This window comes from Ambystoma mexicanum, chromosome 4p (assembly GCF_040938575.1).
Source record: "Ambystoma mexicanum isolate Mex_15411 chromosome 4p, UKY_AmexF1_1, whole genome shotgun sequence".
In the NCBI taxonomy this organism is placed as follows: domain Eukaryota; kingdom Metazoa; phylum Chordata; class Amphibia; order Caudata; family Ambystomatidae; genus Ambystoma; species Ambystoma mexicanum.
Genome location: NC_090927.1, coordinates 842,961,585 through 842,977,121, shown reverse-complemented (window position 1 = coordinate 842,977,121; position 15,537 = coordinate 842,961,585).

Genomic DNA, 15,537 nt, shown 5'->3' with positions numbered 1-15,537 from the left:
CATGTACCCTCGACTTGAGCCATGGTATTTAGCTTGCCTAAGGGGCTGGGTGCATCATAGGACGTTGAAGAAGGCTATAATGTTGCATGGGCTACGCAGCGATGGAATTGTGCAATTGTCCCTAACCGGGACCGTCACTTTGAAACAATGAAAGCATGCTCTCGAATAATGTGTTTTACCGGTCTTTGTTTTACTGGGATTGAAATGCTATATTTTTACGATACCAGTGGTGTCAGGCCCGGCTCCAGGAGGGAGGACTGGGGGGGCAGGCCCCCCAGAGTCAGCCTCTGCCCCCCCCCTAGAAAGAAGGCCATGCCATTGGTGTCATACACCACTAGTAACCGAGGGAGTGGGGGGTGGTTGTCACTCTATACATTCAGCTGCCACCTCATATCATTCTGCGAGGCTGAATTGTAGGAGTCCTGGCCAGGATTTGTTTTCTTGCCCTAGACAATCATTTATGTCCCACAGACATAAACGTACAAATGACCAGTGAGATGGAGGACCATTCACAGCTCTAAGTGAGGTAGCACACTTATAAAAGCAGGCTGCCTACAACTATTTTTTCAAACCTAAAATCACAATTTTGGTTTCTATAATTTAAAGTATGTTTATTTCTTGTGGGAATATAGTGGTTTTTCACATCATGGTTAATAAAATGGTTAACTATATCAAACAGTAAATGACAGGAGAAGTTGCTTGAACACATATTTCTGCAGAATGTGCGTCAACTGACTGGGGGCCCTTGCAAATTACATTCAAAGTATATATTCTGCTGCATTAACTACTTCAGTATAAGTGAAAAGATAGGTTGGTAGTAACAAAAATGTAATTCTGAAGGGGAGAGTGTAGTAAAATCAAAAAGTGATAAATGCAAGGCTTTGAATTAAATATTACCACTACCGTTGCTCTGCGCAACATTCCATGCCATAATTCTGTAGTATGTCTGTGCGACTAGAGAAGGGGACAAGCCATTAGCAAATGACTTTTGGTGCTGCCACTAAAATGTGCAGTTCAATCTCAGTTGCAAGGCCGTGTTCCATCTGCACTAGAACACAAGCAACCACGTGAATTTTTAGGCACTGTGGTCTAGCAGTTTGGGAAGGGCTTCTGGCATTAGTGACAGGGCCAAGGCTGATATGCAAGCAATGGTATGGAAGGCTGGCCAGAGCAATGATGGTGGTTCTAATTGATTCAGAGACGTTTTACCTATTAGGTACAACCAGAACGCATACTGTGGAATACAGATAGGATGGCAAGAAAAGGTGAGGAGAAACACACATCTTATGGGTGCCTGGTCATTTACCCACCTAACAACTAGCCATTGCTATGTCAATGCCTCACCACCAAAACCTAACCTTTCTAGAACTCTTTGAGCAAGCTCTATTTCAAAGTAACACCAAACGTGTTGCTGCATAGTGCCTTCCAGTGTTATATCTAAGCATTCTTTTGAGTCTTTAATTACTTAATTGACTCTGTAAATGAGCTACTAGTGTAGTACAATTCTGTTAACGTGTGTCTTCAGCCAGTTGATTTTATAAGCAATATATTTGTCAGGCCAGGTGGTACCCTAATGGCAGTGCCTGGCGCCTATCCATGCCTAATCAAAAACCCAGGCTGTTGGCTTTGCCAATGCATGTTGGCTTCCGTTTGCCTCCCTAAATCCAACAAGGCCCTACCTGAAAATTATATGGCTAGGTTTGCAAGCATTGACCAGTTTCAGATCTTCTCATGCATACATACCAGTGGGTCTCTGACCTAAATTGAATGTACCTTTGTTTGGAAGCCTAGTCTACTCTGACAGAACGTTTCATGATTTTAACTAATAAGCACTGACTTGATAACCTCCTTCTGTTTGAGTACATTTACAGAGTTTGCATGCAAACAGAATATGTCATGTGTGTTGTGGGATTTGTTTGGAAAGTATGATGTAAATCCTGGGTGCTGGGTGTCCAGGCAGTGCCGGAAATGAAACATGAACGCCGTAAAATAACAAAAAAGAAGGGCGTTTTCTATAATGTTGCAGGCAAAGTATAAAAGGTGTACATCTTGTATAACTAAAAAGCAGTATTTAAATATTTTCTATAGCGTGCAATCAGAGGTGGATTTACCATTTAGACAAGGGACACATTCCAATGTCTCCCCACCCCGCTCTACTCTTTCCCCTCAAATACAAACAGCAGGGCTTTTCAAGCCCTACCAGTGAGATCTTATCTTTTTAATGTGTCTCAGAGGCAGATTATTTACAACAGGAAGTGATTAGAGATGAGAAAATGTAAAAAGGCAGTACCAATTGCTGTGGCACTTAAAAAAAAACAATTATATAAGGTTTTAAGAAGCTATTTAAGTGTGATTGTTGGGTGATTAGTAAGTAAGGGGATACAGAAAAAGCTGTGTGATACAATAACCTTGTCATGCATTTCATTTCACTTTGCGTCTGTATGAGATTTCCTGTAAGCTCTCATTAATTGCTATGCTGGAGCTTGAAGGCTTCCATTCAGGATGGGGAAAATAAAGCTACCGTCATAGGGGATAATTTTCCAGGTCAAGTGGAGTGGAAGAAGTGGCGCTAAATGCATGTAGCTCCACTTTTTATGAGCTGCAGGGTTTTGTATGATTTGACAGGTGAAGTTGGAGAACAGATCAGACTTAACAAGGTCCCCTGCCAAATCCGATTGGTATTCCACCAGCATGTATTTTCTACGTTGGCGGAAAACCAATAGATTCCTATGGGACCTGCCTGACTTTTACATCTGGAAAAAGCGGGCAGAGTCCAAAGGAATCCATTGTGGATGGCTCCCACAATTCTTAATTGTGCAAGTGATTTACACTTTTGCAGACACGTAGTGGTTAAGTAAAGAGCAAACGTGATTTTCTCCAGTGTTTTACTCTTTACTTTTCCAGTACTTGGTGAAAATAATAAAAAATTAATGAATGGCCCCTTTTGCAAAAAAAAGTGCAAACAGGAGAATTCTGATCTGTGCAATTTAGGATTCAAAACAAAATGCCCCCATTAATGTGTTCATCAAAATGTTTCTACGATGATGAATACATTGTCAGGTTGGTTTATCATGTGACTTGTGCATCTTTAAGGTAATCTGTATAAAATTTAGGATTATTTTAGGTATTCAAAGCCAAACTTCAACACATATTTGTATCAAATTGAGCTTGGAAGATGTGTGTTCAAGTATCTAAATATCAGGCTAGGCTCAAATTATGGCTTTACCACTTGACCAAAGGTTGCGATCCTGGACATATTTTTTAATTTCACTATGCCTTACTTGTTAAAATTAGGTGCCCCTGGAAGTGATTCCGTTCGCATTATGAGCTATTCCAAAAAGCCTCACTCGTGGTTTAAAAGATGGGCAGCACAGGGATTAGGACACACACACATCTAACTTTGAACATATCCGGGACACATTTATTGAACACAATTGTGGCATTCAATAGCAAATCAGAGTGAACATATCAAAAAAAGAGTCATCATGGACAATTGCATATTATAACCAGTATATACCAGACAATGATGTACAGGGGCACGCCCCACCAGGAGCGATACCAGGAGACTGCAAACCCCTCAACCAGCACTGTCTGCCTCCTGATGCAGCCATTACAGTCTTATCACTTCCTTGCACTCTCAGCTCAATTAATTGTGCTGCAAAAATGCAACAAAAATAACATTTTGTGCTTAAAATGTAATTTTGGACATGAACCATTGATGGGAGACATTCAGAATGGGACTACTGTTGGGGTTCATTTGGAAAGGAGGGGGTTGTGGAATGGGTGGGTCAAGGGAGGTTTGTATACATGTGTATGTTATTGGAGGATATGTTGCTGTGCTCGAAATATTGTTAAGATCAACAAGACTACCTGTATTGATTGGATATGGTATGTTCTGTTCTTGAAATTTAAAGAAGTTTGAAAAATATGTAATTTTGTAGGAAACAAAATCTATTCTTTGCTTCAATATTCTGGTTGGGGGGTCTATCTTTCACAAAAAGATGGACGGACCACAAGTATCGCCTCTGGGGCCTGCTGGGAGTATCCACAGTCCTCAGAAAGGTATTGTTGGGCAGACACCATCTGAGATGTTACAAAGACTGGGGGCCTCACTGCTTAGGCCTCCCAGAGGAGGAGGAGGAGGAGGCAGCACCCTCAATTCTCCCAAGCCAGTCCAGGAAAGGCAAGCTGGGTGCAAACGTATTTTTGCAGATCTGGGAAGACATTTTTTGCTGGATCACGGATCTGGGAAATCTGGATCAATGCCAGCACTTTGTTTAGTGTACTCCTAGACCCACACCAAATGGAATGTGGGCCCCCCTGATCACAACCCTGGCCCACCCAGATTAAAATTCCTGTAGCCGGGCCTGAGTGGTGTGTGATAATAACAATAAGAATAAGAGCATGCAGTCGAATAATGTGTTTTGTTTACGAGGATGCCAGTGGTGTGCAGGAGGGACAATATATGTATGCCCATTAATTTTGTTCGGTCCACGGGGAAGCATAAGGTAAGTGCGATCAGGCAAGCCGCCTTGTTCGTACTAGATGAATTAAAATAGAGGTCACGCGCATGGAGTGAATGCCTGCGCTTGGATATGGCATTGTAAAAGAACCGTTGCCTAGGTAACCTCTGTTTATATTGCCGAATGGCCATTTTCGATCAGCTAATTTCTGGTAACTCAATGCTGTCATGATGACATCCAATGGGAGACAAAGGTGTGTCCTGAAGACATGGATCATGGCCAGGGCTGCCCACTGAATTGTGTGAAACAGAAAGGCATGAATACATGATCTGTGCGGAATTATGCATTCACGTCCTCTCACTGCTCTAACTCCCAACATGTTTTCTTGCAGGGGTGAAGCCTAAGGTGGCTTGGGTATTCGGCCATTCTTTTGTATCAAGATTGTTGCGAGGCTTGTTAAGACCCAGTGTGGCTTGACAAACAAGTGTATGAGAGACTTGATGTTACTGGTTAGGTCCTGGGGGAGTTGCGACTTAGACAGCTCTGGGAAACGTTGTTGGAGGCATTACAGCCAGGCCTGTTGCCACATCCCGAGGTGTTGGTACTTCATGCTGGGGAGGAACGACATGTCCAGGTGGGGTAGGCAGCGGGTGAAGGAATTTATCATCAATGTGTGCACCATTTTGGTGGTACGGTTATTGTATGGTCAGAAATGATCCCTGGGAGTGACTGGGGAAAATGGGTGAGCCCAGCAGCCATGAACTCATCAATAATTACATTGAACATGGAATTGGCAAAGTTCACGTGCACGCCTGGCTGCGCAGTTTTAAGTATGGTCTATTAAGGCTTTCTTTCCCTGAATTTTTTCATAGAGATGGTGCTCATCTCTCCCATCAAGGTGTGGATGTTTTCATTAACGATATACAAGTGGGTATACACTGGTGTCTGTACCCGAGCATTGGGGGGAGGGCCGTCGGACAGTAGCCCGATCAGCCTTGTGGCGCTGTGGACGGGGACTGGCACAATGGATCATATAAAATGTTCGGACCATGACCAAAAAGGTTGCATTATCAAGAACCATTAATTTCCTACCCGGGTTGTGGGTTGAGCAGGTGGGGACAGCAGGGGTGGCCCCTTGGGTTGACCATTGGATGGATTTGGATGGATTTGTAGCCTAGGCTTGAGTGTTTGGACTGCCCGGCTGTACATTTGGAGTTTCTACAAGTAACCCTAGGGCAGCTTAGAGTCAGTAGGCCAAACAGGCATCTGGCAGGTCGGCAGGGCTGCTAGGGGTCAAGGTCGTGGTAACCGATGATGCAATATGTAAAAGAACTATTGGGTCCCTGTCATAAGTGCTTTGAAAAATTCTGTAATAAAATGCGGCCTGTTCACTTCCAAAAAATGGTGTGGTATCCTTTTGTGAATTACTGTATATATGATGTTCTGAAGCCAGGGGCATACTACGAGTGCAACCCTATTTCCTTTCCCAAATATGGATGTAACATTTCAGCCACATCTATTGATGGCACCGTCAAACTCCTACTACGACCAGTGGTCGAAGTGTACGAACAGTAGTAGTTGAACTATGTTCCCTACTGGCCTTCACAAACTCCCCACAAACCCCGTAGCCCCCCCCGCCATGCACAATACATCCCACAAAAACATGCACCTGCTGTTTAAGGGAACTTTCAGCGCAGCATGCTGAAAGTGCAAGTTTCAACTTCATACTACACTTTTATTTTAAAATGAAACCATTCCGGAATGGTTCTTTTTAAAATAAAAGTATAGGAACAGTAAAACTCAATTTTAAAAAAGTAGAGACATACCACTCCCAACTACTCTCGCCCACTTCGACCACTGACTTAGACCCTCAGAACCTCTAACATTCACATCCTCATATACCATAACCACCATCACATTCAGTGCACATACAATAGCCACTCCTCAGTTTTTCGTCACCTATGATTCATTATTTTCCTGTGGTCCCTTCCTTTCACCGTCCCTTGGTCTTTCACGTTAGTAATATACTTGGTGTTTCCTGCACCTCATGTGATTAAGAGGTGGTGGGACCTAATAGAAGCACGCGATTGGTGTTGTCAAGTCTACAAATGAATCTCAGATCCTGAAACTATCTTTACATATAACAAATTCACACCGTTGAACCCACTGCTGCCACATTTTGCATGGCTTCCTCATTTGTCTGGGGCAAGATTGTAGTTTATGTTTGGATGCAAAAAATTCACTCCGTAGACATCCTCATTTACTGATGCTCACCCCGATTCAATAGAGTAGGTACTAGAAGGAGGCAACATTTTGAAAAGTGTCTGAAGCAAAATGTTCGTTGTGTTGGTTATTCCTATGAAATGCATTACTACTGTATACAGTTAGAAAGTGTTTATCAAAGCATTTTTAAAGGGAATAAAAAAAACGCCACTCAAATATGGGAAATGACAAGGGTACAGTTTACTTAAGTTCATTCACGAGAAGAGAGCACAATCAATCAATCTTTCTTGGACATTTTCTGAAATGTGCTGAAGCCATTAATTGACTGATGCAAAGAGAAAATCAATATCAAGAGCTTGTGAAACACAAAAACAAACAGCAGCACAACTTGCCGAACAGAGGACAAGAGACATTTTCTCCAGGGCAAATGAGATGCCATAGCAAAGTGAAGCAAGACTTGCTGACATGAGGATAAGAGCAACATCCCCCAGGGCACATGAGACACCAGAGGAAACTGAAGGAAAACTTGCTCACTAAAGGACAAGAGCAGCATCCTCCAGGGCACATGAGACACCACTCGATCAGGACACAGGCAGTGCTGGGTACCCCAGCTAGTTGCTTATAAAGAGCGGCACAGCATTCTGTCAGAGATTTGTTTCTCCAAATTACTGCTCCAGTAGCGGAGGCAGCTTTTGGTGCCAGCTGAGACAGATAATACGTCACCAGTAGGAGGCTGGGGGCGCACTGGGCACCAGAGGGGACCAAGGGGTGAGGCTCCCCATCCCTGGCTCTGCCACTGCTGCTGGCATGACCGTGGAGATCTTTTTAAAGCATCTGCAGGTTGGACACCTGTGCAAGAATAGGGTGGTAGTGATATCTGTTTATACAGCCTTAGCTGAGTGATGTTAACAGCAGAGCTGGTAAGGTCATTAGTGCATGCTGTTTTTGACAGCAGACTCTGACAATCAGTAGTCAGTTCCCAAAACATCTCTAAATGACTCTTGTAGATGGTGCAAGTTGCCCTGAAGAAGACAGCATGGGGGAGAGTGAATCCAATGAGTCCTAATAACACCCCTCAAACTATTGCCCCAGGACATGCATCTCCACCTACACCTATAAATGAACTTATTCTGGTAAGCACTATGGTTTTCTAAACAAGTATCTGGGATCTTGCTGGAATGGCTCGGGCCACCCTCTTTAATGAATGTATTTGGACTCCTACTATTCATGATGAGGCTGAAGCTTAAAAGTAGTGTGAATTTCCCTAAAAGGGACGACATTTCAGTGGCCTTAATGGCAGCTAACTCATGCTTAACAGTTGTTTATGGTAATGTTAGGTCAGCATATTTTACCCCATGACAAAGCTTACTCAAAATAACCTTGCCCCACCAGACCAGCATTGCAGCGATGTTTAAAACCTAACGCATTGAAGATATTGGTGGCTCCATCTTTTACAGCCATAGACGTTCTGATGATGCTAGTGTACTTCAAAGCCAACATGGCCTCAACATGTTTTAGGACCTCCAACATTAGATCTGTTTCTAAAGAATACTATGCACAAATGTCATGTTCCTTTTAAACTATCACAGTGAAAACTGTACAGATCAATTTGCCATCCTTGTACGAAAAACAATAATGTCATGCAATAAACCCCCCTTTTTCGGTGTGGTTTACTGATAGGGAGGCCAAGGGACATCAATAGTATCCCTTGTTTCACCCTTTGGTAAAGTAGGCTAAGCTCAGAATTACTCATAAAAGGTGTGAGAGATGAAGCCAGTTCAAAAACTCAATAATAAGAAAATACAATGGAAATGTCCAGACAAAGTTACAAAAATAGCAAATGTTATTTTGTAATTACCAGAAAAACATTGGGGTGTTGATAAAAGGAAACATAATGTTAAACTGTATAATAGAAGTCAATGGAAACACAATTAACATGGGATCCTATGGGGAGCAATTGGAATACATTGAAAAGTAAAAACATAAAAAATAATACTAAGTGCAAGCCAGGTTTCCTAGAGTGGAACGTAGGCAAAAATCTGTCTGTTGCCTAGCCTTAAACCCCTATCCCTGCCTGACCAGATTCCACCCAGGATATATGATTCAAGGTCATGGGGCACCCAGTTAGAAAAATTACCTTATGACTCTGAAATGAAGCAAAAATTACGCCAGCCTGCCACGTGCCAAGGATATACCCTACCAGGGCCCCACAAGGTGAGATACACTTCTCATGTAAACAATACATTGGAAAAAAGTTTCAAAGTCTCATCCAGGAGAAGGGAATCGAACCATGCATGTTCAGTGGCTGCTTTAGGGTTCCAATGTTGGATTGGTTCTTCACAGTGCTCACGATTTCCAGAAAGGAGTTGAAACATTTAAAAAGATGCAATGAAGTGATGGGGGCAGGAACTTGCGAGTAATGAGGCCCTGTTAGGGCATCATAGCATCTGATATCCTTTCAGGTATCTCACACAACATCTATCCTAGGGATTCCAATAATACTCTGATCAGTGCCCGCTGAGGTAGGTTCAGTGGCTTTTGCTGGTCCTTCTAGTGGTTATTTTGCCAGAGTGGATTTCTTCAGTCTCATCTCTCTTGGTATATATAGGCTTCTGAAATGTGGAAGTGTGCCTAGGGTATCTTTTTCTCCCGCCATCCACATCCTAGTACTCGCGCAAATTTCTGGTCTTCTAGGCGCCTTCTGACTGGCCCTCGATCACTCTGTAGCTTGAAACTGGTTTGTCCATTGGGGAAAGGTTACTACAGAAAGGCAGACTACTCTTATAGCAAGGTCCTAGCACACTCTTCCCAGTAATAAATTAGGGAGTTGGCTTCTCTAACATTGATACGTTTGTAACCAGTCAGATGGCAAAGCAGGGAAATATTATTTTGCAGGGTAAGCACAATGGAGGCCCGTGGTCCTTCACGGTCATCTGACCAGAGCAAAGTATTCCACAGTGCAGCATCCAGCATTGTAGCAATCGAGTGATCCACCAGCATGCCTGTTGTGATTATTATATACTCATTAATAATACACATGCAGATAAATATATGCGATAACTAAGTTTATTGGGAGGAGCCCCCAGCAGGCAAACCGGCCACTATAGTTCCATCAACATTCTGGAACGATACACGAAGACGTCGTCACAGCTACAGGTCGCATGCATGCGTCGGTAGCAACTATATACATTTCACACGAGATGAAATATCACAACATCTCCCTTCCAAATAATTATATAACATATATAATTAATTAAAGATTAGTAACATCCATAAACCCGTAACTGTGACAAATATATATATATTTTTTTTTATGTGAAATCTTAACTATATATAAACATGAAAAAGGATATATTTTTTTTTTTGATGGTGTGAAGCTGTCCTTGTGTTTGAACTAGGGATTAAAATGGTACCATGGTTCCAAAGCTCCAGCAGTTATATAGTTCTCTTCATTTTTCTTTTTAGTAATATACATAGTCTTGTTTATAATTCCACACTCTTTTCCTTTGTCTTGGTACTGACTGTTTGTCCTCAATATTTCCTTCCTGTGAATCTTCTTTTGTTTTCCTTCTTCGTCTTGATTCTTCGTTCATCAGACTGGAATCATTTGACTTCTCTTTGAATGTTTCTTCTTGTATGTCTTGTTCTCTTTCATTTCTCACTATCTCCTCCTCCTTTGCCAGAATTACATCATTGCACAACCACTCCCTGCCATCCTCTAAGATCACATACTTGTTCGAACAATCTATCACTTTCTGCGGAGGACGGAATCTAGACTCTCCTTTCATTACGCGCTTGGGTTCTCTCACTCTCACCCAATAACCCTTCCTGACTTTGCTTTCTTGAACATGTTTCTGTCTGTCATAATATTTTTTGTATTCTTCTTGTTTCCTTTTTACTTTATTGACAATTTCTTCCAGATCTATTATTTTGTTTCTCTTCTTCATCATCCAAGCCGGCCTAAGTCTGTTCGTAGATATTCTCCCTCTCATCAACGTGAAAGGCACTTCCTCTGTTACTGAATGTGGTGTAACTCTGTATGTGTTGAGTGCTTCTTTAAGTGTTTCTTTCCATGGTAAACTGTTCACATTGGCCAATTGAATGATGCCCTTTATAAAACGATTCATCCTTTCAACTAATCCATTCCCCATGGGATGGTATAGTGAAGTTGTGTTATGCTTAATGGCTCTATCTTTCAAAAACCTTTGAACTTCCAACGACATGAATTGTGCTCCATTATCAGATATAAGTTCTTGAGGTTCTCCTTCCATGTTAAAAATCTCTTCCAAGAATTTCATGACTTTGAGAGCTGACACAGACTCCTTTACAATTCAACATTCCACCCACTTAGAGGTATAGTCAACCAGTACAATAAAGTAAACTCTTTGTGGACCCAAAGTTTCATACGGACCAGCTATGTCAATTGCTAATATTGTCCATACCGCACTGGGAATTTCTATTGGTTGTAGTGGCGTGGTATGTGTTGATTTGCTTTTATCACTTACCGCGCATGCAGTGCAATCTCTGACAAGAGCTTCAATTTCACCCCACATGTCAGGCCACCAATAAGCTTCTCTTACTCTCCTCTTCATTAAGTTTCTGCCCACATGACCTTCATGCGCAATGTCCAAAATTCTCCTCCTCATTTTTGCCGGAGGTATTATGTGATCTCCTGTATAAATGCATGCATTATCACTTGGCAACTCATCTTTAATTCTTTCCCATGCTTTGATCTCTTTCTCAGTATCTCTCCAACCACTCTCAATGGCCTTTCTCAACAGATTCTGTTCAGGATCTTGTTCTCTAGCTTTCACCCATTCCTCTTTCGAGAAGCTTGGATGTATGTGTGCTATTATACAGTCCATGTTTTGTTCCTCCTTTAGTTCCTCTTTGTCCTCACCATCAATCATGTCATCTTCACATGGCAGACGAGAAAAATAATCTGCTACTACATTGGTTCTCCCAGGTGTATATTTTATGTTTACGTTGAACTGCATGATGATTAATATCCACCTTCTTATGCGTGGTGACGTCATATGAGGATTTTTCGAGTTCAGGACATGAATGAGTGGCTTATGGTCTGTTTTGATGTCGACTGGAATGCCCCAAATAAGTCCTTTGAAATGTTCCAGTATCCACTTGACACCAAGGGCTTCTTTTTCAATAGTGGAATATTTTTTCTCTGCCCCCTTCAATGTCCTTGAAGCGAATGCAATGGGGACAACTTCACCTCCTTGTATTTGTTCCAAGACTCCACCAAGCCCTATGTTACTAGCATCCACCGATATTCTGGTTTTGGCACCAGAGTCAAACATTTTTAATGCTGGTGCTCTGTTGATCAAAGATTTAATCACCTCAAATTCGTTCCTACACTCCTCAGACCAAATAAATTTGCTGCTCTTGCTCATTAAATTTCTCATTTTCTCAGTTCTATCAGCATAGTGGTCAACAAATTTTGAATAATATTCGGTTAGTCCCATAAAACTCCGAAGTTGGTCTTTGTTCTTAGGACTGGGAATCTTCAAAATGGTGTCAACCAATGATTCTTTAGGCATTATTCCGCTGGCACTTATGCGATGACCCAAATAAGTCACTTCATTTCTCTTGATTTTACACTTTTCAATTTTGAGTGTCATTCCTTTCTGTTGTATGACCTGTAACACTCCTAACAACTTTGCATCATGTTCTTCTTCGGACATCGCCGAGATCAAGACATCATTTTGGAAATAATGTACTCCCTGAAGACCATCAAATAAATGATGCATTAACCTTTGGAACACTGCGGGTGCCGAGGCCAATCCAAAAGGCATTCTCTTGTATCTGAAAACTCCTAATGGCGTTATGAAGGATGTTGAATGTCTAGACTCCTCTTCCAAGACAACTTGGTGATACGCTGATGATAGATCCAAAGTCGTGAAATATCTAGCTGGCTTCATGGTAGTCAACATTTCACCAATGTTCGGTAAGGGATGACGATCTATCCAAATGTTGGCATTCAAATCTCTTAAGTCAATGGACATTCTGATTGATCCATCAGGCTTTTTAACAATTACAATCAGGGATAACCACTCCAAACTCCCAATAGGTTCAATAATATCTTGCATGCACAACCTCTCCAATTCACTCTTCAATGCCTCTCTGGTGCCGATGGGTATATTTCTCACTTTGTGTACTACTGGATTCGCTCCTCTTCTGAGTATGATAGCCCAATTGTATCATTAAAGACTTTAGGAAAACTCTTTGCCAGATTATCCGCTGTGTTACAGCTGCTCTCATTAATGCATAGAATGGGTACATTTTCACCAGGATGTATTCTTATCTTTAACAACGCTTGCTCCCACCATCCAACTATCGAAACCCCATTCTCAGCCACGTATAGTCTGCAATATGTCTTCCTTCCTTCAAAGTTCAGGTGTACCCATACAAAGACTATGATGTTGATGGGTGTCTTTCCGTAACCAGTCGCCCTTATCTTAGTCATTTGTAACTCTTCCATTTTTTTCTTTAGGGTGTTCACATATGTATCTACATCCACCATGGTGTACAGAGAGCCGGTATCAACCATGATTTGTAATGTTATACCATCAATCTCCATCGGCACCCAGGGTCCCAAACCACCTTCATCAGGTGTGAAAGCAAGTATTTGTACTCCATCTTCAAATCGATCCGTTATCGCCAATAGACTACTTGGACCACCCAATTCTTCCAATGCCTTGATGCTTGTCGTGGCAGCACCTCTAGTTCTACTATATCGTCCAGCATTTCTCATGTGCCTGTAGTTAAACCTGCCTCTTCCTCTGTTATTGCGACACACCTTGCCAAAATGGCCTGTTTGCCCACATCTGTAGCATTCTGCTGACACAGCAGGACAGTCTCTCCCAACATTCACATGCTTGTACCATCCACATTTAAGGCATCTGTTGTTCTGTCTGTATGCGTTCTCTCTCTCCTGCCTTGATCCAGCACCTATGTCGGATTTGACCAACCTTTTGACTATGGCAATCAGTTCTTCTTCCTGGTTGTTATGTTGTCCGTCATCCAATTCCTGGACTAATTTAATCTCAGCACCCTCCACTTTGCTTTGGACTTCTTTCATGCACTTTTCACCAAGTTCCATGGACCCTGCAATTTCAATGGTCTTTGTTAGCGTGGGATTCTTCGCTTGCCATAAGCGTTGTTGAATTTGTGGATCTGCGACATGCAACACCATTTGATCTCTCAAATATTCATCTGCCACTCCTGTGAAGGCACATGTTGCCAATAACCCTCTTAGCGCAGCCAAGTAGGCATCCACACTCTCACCTTTATTTTGTCGCCTCGTAAAAAAACGATACCTCTACAACACTATGTTAGTCTTATTTCCAAAGTGACTGTTCAACTTGGCCAAAGCTAAGTCATACTTCCTGGTTCCACTTGAGGATTCTTCCAAACTCTCATCTGACTGATCAACATCGGGTAAAGTTCTGAAAATCCTGAGTGCCTCTGCTCCTATGCAATTTAACAGTGTAGCTGTATTTCCTGGTTGTGCCAGGAATTTCACAGGAGCAGCTATACTTTGCATGTGCATGTTGTATACAGTTATTATTTCAGCAGCTCTGTGTTAGCAATTCACACTATTACATTTCTTGCAATGTAATCCTGTATTTCACCTTATTTCATTTATTGCGATATTCCAGGAAAACTTAGTCGTGTACTATGCCTTTAAATTGAGCTTTTCACTCAGCCATCACATCAGAATAGTGTGTTAGCACTTTATTCTATTTTATGTCCTGTGCCTTTAAGTCTGTGCTCAATTTGCCTCCCTTCTGACGTGCAGTTCACTTTCAACACACTCCGATATGTCAACCCTACCAATCAATAGTATATTTCATCGTGCGCGCGTTTAAACTTTAGCTGCAGCAATTTCCATGCAAAACTCTAAAAACGGCCTTCTTATCCGTTTTTATACGTGTCGTTGTCTGCCGTCGCGTAGCAACCACCAGTTTTCTTCAAGATGGTGGCACGCACGGCACGTAGTAGGGTGCCTTTCTCTAATATGGGAAGCGGTTGGCCCGATGCCTTGCCGAGCTTTTGAACAATGCCGTGACAGTAAGTCTATGTATATTTTTCCTTCTATGCTCGGTCTTGGTACACTCACTGCGCACAGTTCCTCTCACCGTCGCAGGTGAATCTTGATGGTCCACACAAAACTAGTCTTTTCCCTCTGCTTTTCGTTCCGGCCAACTCCGGGACACTCTTCTCCTCAGGCTGCTCTTTGCTGTGCCTGGGGGCTCCCTCCTCATACAACTCCTCGTCGCCAATTGTTGTGATTATTATATACTCATTAATAATACACATGCAGATAAATATATGCGATAACTAAGTTTATTGGGAGGAGCCCCCAGCAGGCCAACCGGTTTCACTGCAACATCTTCGTGTATAGTTCCATCAACATTCTGGAACGATACACGAAGACGTCGTCACAGCTACAGGTCGCATGCATGCGTCCGTAGCAACTATATACATTTCACACGAGATGAAATATCACAACAATGCCTTGTTAAAACCTTCTCTGCTAATTCTGGTGCAAGTACAGTTACCAAGCAAATCTGACCCCTAGATAATACCCACTCACCTTTTGCCACACTATGACCTCACTTTCTCTGAGCATATAGTAAAGTCCCCACCTCAATCCAAGATATCTTGGAGGTTCAATCACGTAAGGATGTTTCCATCCAGTGGTAATCTCCCCCCTCTCTTACAATGAAAAGCCATATGGCTAGTCTGTGCTAAGGTTGATAGCCCCTGCTAGATATGGGGGCTTCTATTTGGGCCCAGCCTTCTAAGAGCAAGGGATTTGCTACTACACCCA